This window comes from Macaca fascicularis, chromosome 3 (genome assembly GCF_037993035.2).
Source record: "Macaca fascicularis isolate 582-1 chromosome 3, T2T-MFA8v1.1".
Classification (NCBI taxonomy): Eukaryota; Metazoa; Chordata; class Mammalia; order Primates; family Cercopithecidae; genus Macaca; species Macaca fascicularis.
The window spans coordinates 45,682,668-45,689,641 of record NC_088377.1 but is presented as its reverse complement, the minus strand read 5'-3'; positions in this window follow the sequence as shown (position 1 = coordinate 45,689,641).

Below are 6,974 nucleotides of genomic sequence, written 5' to 3'. Positions count from 1 at the left end.
GTGGCACTTAGAGGGGTCCCTCAACCCTGAGCATCATTTTTCCCTCCACCTACCTTTGTTACGTCCTTTCTCCCTTGCCTGTTTCCCCAACCTTCTTTTCTGATTCCTTTTGTCCTGATCTTTTCACTTAACTCATCCAACATTTCCTTCTATCTCCTTTTTTTCTTTCTCTAATTGGCTACATATGGAATAAAGTATTTTGAATTACTGGGTTATATCTATTAAATAAAGCTTTATGATCTTTGCTCTCTTTTTTTTTTTTTTCCTGATTATAAAAATACATACTAGGACCAGGCACGGTAGTTCACTCCTGTAATCCCGGCACTATGGGAGGCTGAGGCGGGTGGATCCCTTGAGCCCTGGAGTTCGAGACCAGCCTGGACAACATGGTGAAATTGCTACCAAAACATTAAAAAATGTTAGCTGAGTGTGGTGGCATGCACCTGTGGTCCCAGCTACATGGAAGGCCGAGGCTGCAGTGAGTCAAGATCCCACCACTACACTCCAGCCGGGGCAACAGAGTGAGATCCTGTCTCAAAAACAAAAGCAAATTCTCTAACTCAGTGAATTTGAACACTTCTGACTCGTGATCCACAGTGAGAAACCCATTTTCCATCATGGAACCTGAGTGTGCGTATGTGATACACACACTTAGTGCACCAAAACTTACCTTTACTGCGTTTTAAAATTCCACCTCTTTCCATCTATTTCATTTTCTTTAAAGCCAATCTCAATTCATGATGGGTCAGGATCTGCAGTGTGAAAGCCATGGTTTGAATCCCTCTAAGCTGTAGCTCATCACACCCCCTTCTGAGCAGGACCTGCACCCAGCTCCAGGAAGGGGGATTGCCCAGTGTTCAGCAAAGACAGGCCAGGGTGGGACGCATATCAGGAAACACTTTGGTGCAGAAGCACCTCTGTCTGAGCTACCTGCATTTAAGGAGGTGCTAGCCATGAAGAGACGTGGGGCAGCCCTTGGTAAACTGGGGGAGTGAGGCAGCCAGGACAGTGCACCTTCCTGCAGGCCCAGAGCTCCTTTTCTCTCCAGGGACTGGGCATTGAGGTCGCTGCTGCTTCTGGGGACCCAGGAACTCGGGGCTCTTTCCTTTTCCCCTTTGTCCTCCTCCCTGCCCTGTCCCCTCTCAGGGAGAGATTCCAGGACAGATAATAATGGCCGCTAACACGTGTGTCCCAGACTCTGTCCTGAGGGCTTTAGATGAGTTAATTCCATTTAGTTCTCAAAATATTATTGTCGTTCCCGTTTTGCAGATGAAGAAACCGAGGCATAGAGAGGTTCAGTCATCTGCCCCAGGTTTGAATGACATGTGACCCCAGCATGCTTAAGGGCATTTCCGAATTTGCTCTAGAGGTAGCCGTGCAAAGACCAGGCTACTGCAAGCATGATGGTCGCATACAAGAGCCTGTTCAACCAGGCTCTGTTGCTGCAGGCATGTAGTGGGGTGGAAGCTGTCTGTTTCAGTTCTGCCTGCTGTTACAAATGACACCTCCCCCAAAGCACACACACACACTTGGTGGGTTACTATCACAGCCGTTTGACAATGTGCAAAGATTCCAGGGATCAGGAATGCAGGTGGCCACAGCAGGGCTGGCTTTCTTTCCCTGTTTCTTCACTTCTAGGACCTCAGCAGGGAAGGGACTTAGCAGTTGGCATCATGCACCTGTAATTGGGGCTGCAGTAACTTGGCAACTAGGACTGTCCGCTGGCATGCACACAGGTGTCCTCCTGTGTGGCGTGGCTTCCTCAGCGTACTTGGATTTCTTCTATGGTGGCCCTGAGATCTGAGCATGTCCCACATACGAGGCAGAAGCTATATGGCCTCGGGCCGTGCGCAGTGGCTCACGCCTGTCATCCCAGCACTTTGGGAGGCTGAGATGGGCAGATCACTTAAGGTTCAAGAGCAGCCTGGCCAAAATGGTGAAACCCTGTCTCTACTAAAAATACAAAAATTAGCCAGGAGTGGTGGTGCATGCCTGTAGTCTCAGCTACTCAGGAGGCTGAGAGAGGAGAATTGCCTGAACCCAGGAGGTGGAGTTTGCAGTGAGCCAAGATCACACCACTGCACTCCTGCCTGGGCTGCAGAGTGAGACTCTCTCAAAAAATAAAAAATAAAATAAAAGAAGCTGTATGGCCTCATCTTAGAAGTTGTGCACCACCATATCCACCATACTCTACTGACTGGAGCTGATTCAAAGGGTGGGATACAGACCCCAATTCTCAACGGTAAGAATGTCACAAAATTTCATGGTCATTATTATTTTTTTAAAGCACAAATACTTTTATATTCAGCCCCTGGAGAGCCATCACATGTTTGAAAAGTTAAAACATGAACCAAAGGATCTAGTTTGTTTTTTTTTTTTTTGAGACGGAGTCTCGCTCTGTCGCCCAGGCTGGAGTGCAGTGGCCAGATCTCAGCTCACTGCAAGCTCCGCCTCCCGGGTTCCCGCCATTCTCCTGTCTCAGCCTTCCGAGTAGCTGGGACCACAGGCGCCGCCACCTCGCCCGGCTAATTTTTTGTGTTTTTAGTAGAGATGGGGTTTCGCCGTGTTAGCCAGGATGGTCTCGATCTCCTGACCTTGTGATCCGCCCGTCTCGGCCTCCCAAAGTGCTGGGATTACAGGCTTGAGCCACCGCGCCCGGCAGGATCTAGTTTTAAAGACACAGCAATGAGGCCAGGTGTGAGGTTTTGTCATCCCAGCACTTTGGGAGCCAGAGGTGAGAGGATTCCTTGAGCCCAGGAGTTCAAGACCAGCGTGAGCAATAAAGCAAGACCCTGTCTCTACAAAAAAATAAACAACAGCCGGGTGTGGTGGCATGCGTCTGTGGTCCCAGCTACTTGGGAGGCTGAGGTGGGAGGCTCACTTGAGCCTAGAAGAGGGAGGTTGTAGTGAGCTGAGATCGCGCTGCTGCGTTCAAGCCTGGGTGACAGAGCAGGATCCCATCTCAAAACAGAACAAAAAACCCCGCTATGATTGGGTGAAATCCTACCCATGTAATAGAATTATCCATATTAGTAACAAAGTATAAAATGAAAGAAGAGTCTCTTAGAAGTGTGAAATTCTTCTGTAGACAGATTTTTTTTTTTTTTTTTTCCTCACTCTGTTGTCCAGGCTGGAGTGCAGTGGTGCGATCTTGGCTCACTGCAAGCTCTGCCTCCCAGGTTCACGCCATTCTCCTGTCTCAGCCTCCTGATTAGCTGGGACTACAGGCGCCCGCCACCATGCCTGGCTAATTTTTTTTTTCGTATTTTTAGTAGAGACGGGGTTTCACTGTGTTAGCCAAGATGTTCTCGATCTCCTGACCTCGTGATCCGCCTGCCTCGGCCTCCCAAAGTGCTGGGATTACAGGCGTGAGCCACCGCGCCCAGCCCAGTTCTGTCTTCTTTATTCAAGAGGTTTGTAGTCATTTTCAGAATACACTCCAGAGCCAACTTTTTAATTTTAGATTTTAGTATCAGCAAACAAGGCTGGTTGTGGTGGCTCATGCCTGTAATCCCAACCCTTTGGGAGGTTAAGGTGGGCGGATCGTTTGAGCCCAGGGGTTTGAGACCAGGCTTGGGCAACATAGCAAGACTCTGTCTCTACTAAAGATACCAAAATTAGCCAGGCGTGGTGGCACACCCCAGTAATCCCAGCTACTTGGGAGGCTGAGGCACGAGAATCACTTGAACCTGGGAGGTGGGGTTGCAATGAGTCAAGATCACGCCACTGCACTCCAGCCTGGGTGACAGAGCGAGACTGTGTCTTCAAAAAAAAGAAAATTAGTATCTTCCTTCTTTCCAGTGTAGACTAAAAAAATTTAGCATCTTCCGGCTCTGCTGTGATTATTTCACATTGCATACCTATATCAAAATATCTCATGTACCCCATAAATATATACACTGCCTATGTACCCACAAAAACTAAAAATTAAAAAACAGTATCGGCTGGGTGTGGAGGCTCACGCCTGTAATCCCAGCACTTTGGGAGGCTGAGGCGGGTGGATCACCTGAGGTCGGGAGTTCAAGACCAGCCTGACCAACATGGAGAAACCCCGTCTCTACTAAAATACAAAATTAGCCAGGCATGGTGGCGCATGCCTGTAATCCCAGCTACTCAGGAGGCTGAGGCAGGAGAATTGCTTGAACCCAGGAGGCGGAGGTTGCAGTGAACCGAGATCGCGCCATTGTGCTCCAGCCTGGGCAAAAAGAGCGAAACTCCGTCTCAAAAAAAATGACAACCAAAAAAACACAACAACAAAACAAAGCAAAACAAAACAAAAAAAACAGTATCTTCCAAGATTCATGAAGATATTGCCTGTGTAAAATCAGAACAGGATGGTGGGAAAAAGAGAAATGAAGAGAACAAGAAAAAACTTGGAAATTAAACATAATGGCCCGAAAGAAAAAGAAAGAACAGCAGATAAAGTTTCTCTCTTAAAATACAGAGCAAAAAAGAGGAAGAGGCAGAAATAATGATACGGAGGATTGACACAAGAATCTCCACACTCAGGTAATAGGAATTCAATAAGGAGGGAGGAACAGAACACGTCTGTCGCCCAGGCTGGAGTGCAGTGGCACAGTCATAGCTCAACGCAGCCTCGACTTCCTGGGCTCAAGCGATCCTCCTGCCTCAGCCTCCTGAGTAGCTGGGGCTATGGGAATGCGCCACCAAGCCTGGCTAATTTTTGTATCTTTTATAGAGATGGGGTTTCATTCACTATGTTGCCCAGGCTGGTCTCGAACTCCTGGGCTCAAGCAATCCTCCCACCTCAGCCTCCCAAAGTGCTGGGATTACAGGCATGAGCCACCGTGCCTAGCCAGATCCACCCTACTCTTAACTAATTACATCTCTAATGACTCTATTCCCAAATAAGGCCACATTCTGATACACTGAAATGGGAGTTAGGACTTTGACAAATCTTTTGTTTTTGTTTGCGGGGGTGGGGGGGCTGGGGGGTGGGGGGCGGGCTGCTGGGGGGCACAATCAACCGGTAACACAAGGGAAAGAAGCAAACCAGCCAAGAGACAGAACTAAATGCCATCCTGATGTTGCTGTTTGGGCCCCTAGATCTGGCTGTGTCTGAAGCTAGCAAGAGCCATCCCGGACTTTTAACGTTACTTAAAGACAATAGTTTTACTTTTTTGGCGTAAGCTCATTTCAGTTGGGTTTCTACATTTGCAGCAGAAAAGGCCCTTGATGGCAAAGCATCCTTCAGAGTGTAGCCTAAGTATCTGTTTCTCAGGTCTTCTCTGTTCCCTTAATCTAATTTAGATTTCTCTGTTCTATTTTTTTTTTTTTTTTTGAGATGGTGTCTTGCTCTGTTGCCCAGGCTGGAGTCCAGTGACATGATTTTGGGTCACTGCAAACTCCACCTCCCAGATTCAAGCGATTCTCCTGCCTCAGCCTCCGGAGTAGCTGGGATTACAGGCACCCACCACCACACCCAGCTAATTTTTTGTATATATATATATATATATATATTTTTTTTTTTTTTTTGAGACGGAGTCTCGCTCTGTCGCCCAGGTTGGAGTGCAGTGGCGCGATCTCGGCTCACTGCAAGCTCCGCCTCCCGGGTTCACGCCATTCTCCTGCCTCAGCCTCCTGAGTAGCTGGGACTACAGGCGCCCGCCACCGCGCCCGGCTAATTTTTTGTATTTTTAGTAGAGACGGGGTTTCACCGTGGTCTCGATCTCCTGACCTTGTGATCCGCCCGCCTCGGCCTCCCAAAGTGCTGGGATTACAGGCGTGAGCCACCGCGCCCGGCCTAATTTTTTGTATTTTTAGTGGAGTTAGTAGAAATGAGATTTCACCATGTTGGCCAGGGTGATGTTGAACTCCTGACCTCAAGTGATCCACCTGTCTCTGCCTCTCAAAGTACTGGGATTACAGGCATAGCCACTGTGCCCAGCTCCCCACCACTGTCCCCCAGGCTGGAGTATAGTGGTGCGAACTCAGGTCACTACAGCCTTCACCTCCTGGGATAAGGTGATTCTCCTATCTCAGTCTCCTGAGTAGCTGGGACTACAGGTGTGCACTACCACACCAGCTAATTTTTGTATTTTTTGTAGAGACAGGGTTTTGCCATGTTGCCCAGGCTGGTTTCGAACTCCTGGGCTCGAGCTATCCGCCTGCCTCGGCCTCCCAATCCCTGTTCTGTTCTTTCATAGTCCCCTGTGGGCTCTGACTTTCATAGTTCTTAGCTTCGGTTATTACATTATTATGTGTGTTACTGATTGAATGACTGTTTCCTCCAAGAGACAGTGTGATCCAACAAGGAAGGTTCTTTTTTTGTTGTTCTTTCTCCCCATGGACCAGCACAGTGCCTAGTAAAAAAAATAATAATTATCTGCATAATAAACATGTTTGAATAAATGGGTCATTGACTGGAGAAAGGTGACATGTAGACCTAGAGACATTAGATTTGGGGCGGTCCCCAGCTAATGACAATTCCTTGCTGAACTGCAGAGCCTCAACCCGCTCCAACCTTTTTTTTGAGATGGAGTCCTGCTCTGTCGCCCAGGCTGGAATGCAATGGTGCGATCTCAGCTCACTGCAACCTCTGCCTCCTGGATTCAAGGGATTCTCCTGCTTCAGCCTCCCCAGTAGCTGGGATTACAGGCGTGCACCACCACACTCAGGCTAATTTTTGTATTTTTAGTAGAGACGAGGCTTCACCATGTTGGCCAGGCTGGTCTCAAACTCCTGACCTCGGGTGATCCGCCAGCCTCAGCCTCCCAAAGTGCTGGGATTACAGGTGTGAGCCACTGCCTGTATGGGAGGGGATGTGGAGGTGGGGGGTGAAGGGGCGGGGGCGGGGATGTGAAGGTGGGGATGATGGGGGAGAGAGTGACGCTGTAGAGGTGGGGTGTGAAGGGGATGGGGAGAGGGTGTGAAGGTGGAGGGTGAAGGGATAGGGCCCGCACAGTCCCCGCCCCCATATGGGCGGAGCTTCCTGGCCAGGCTTGTGTCGCGGC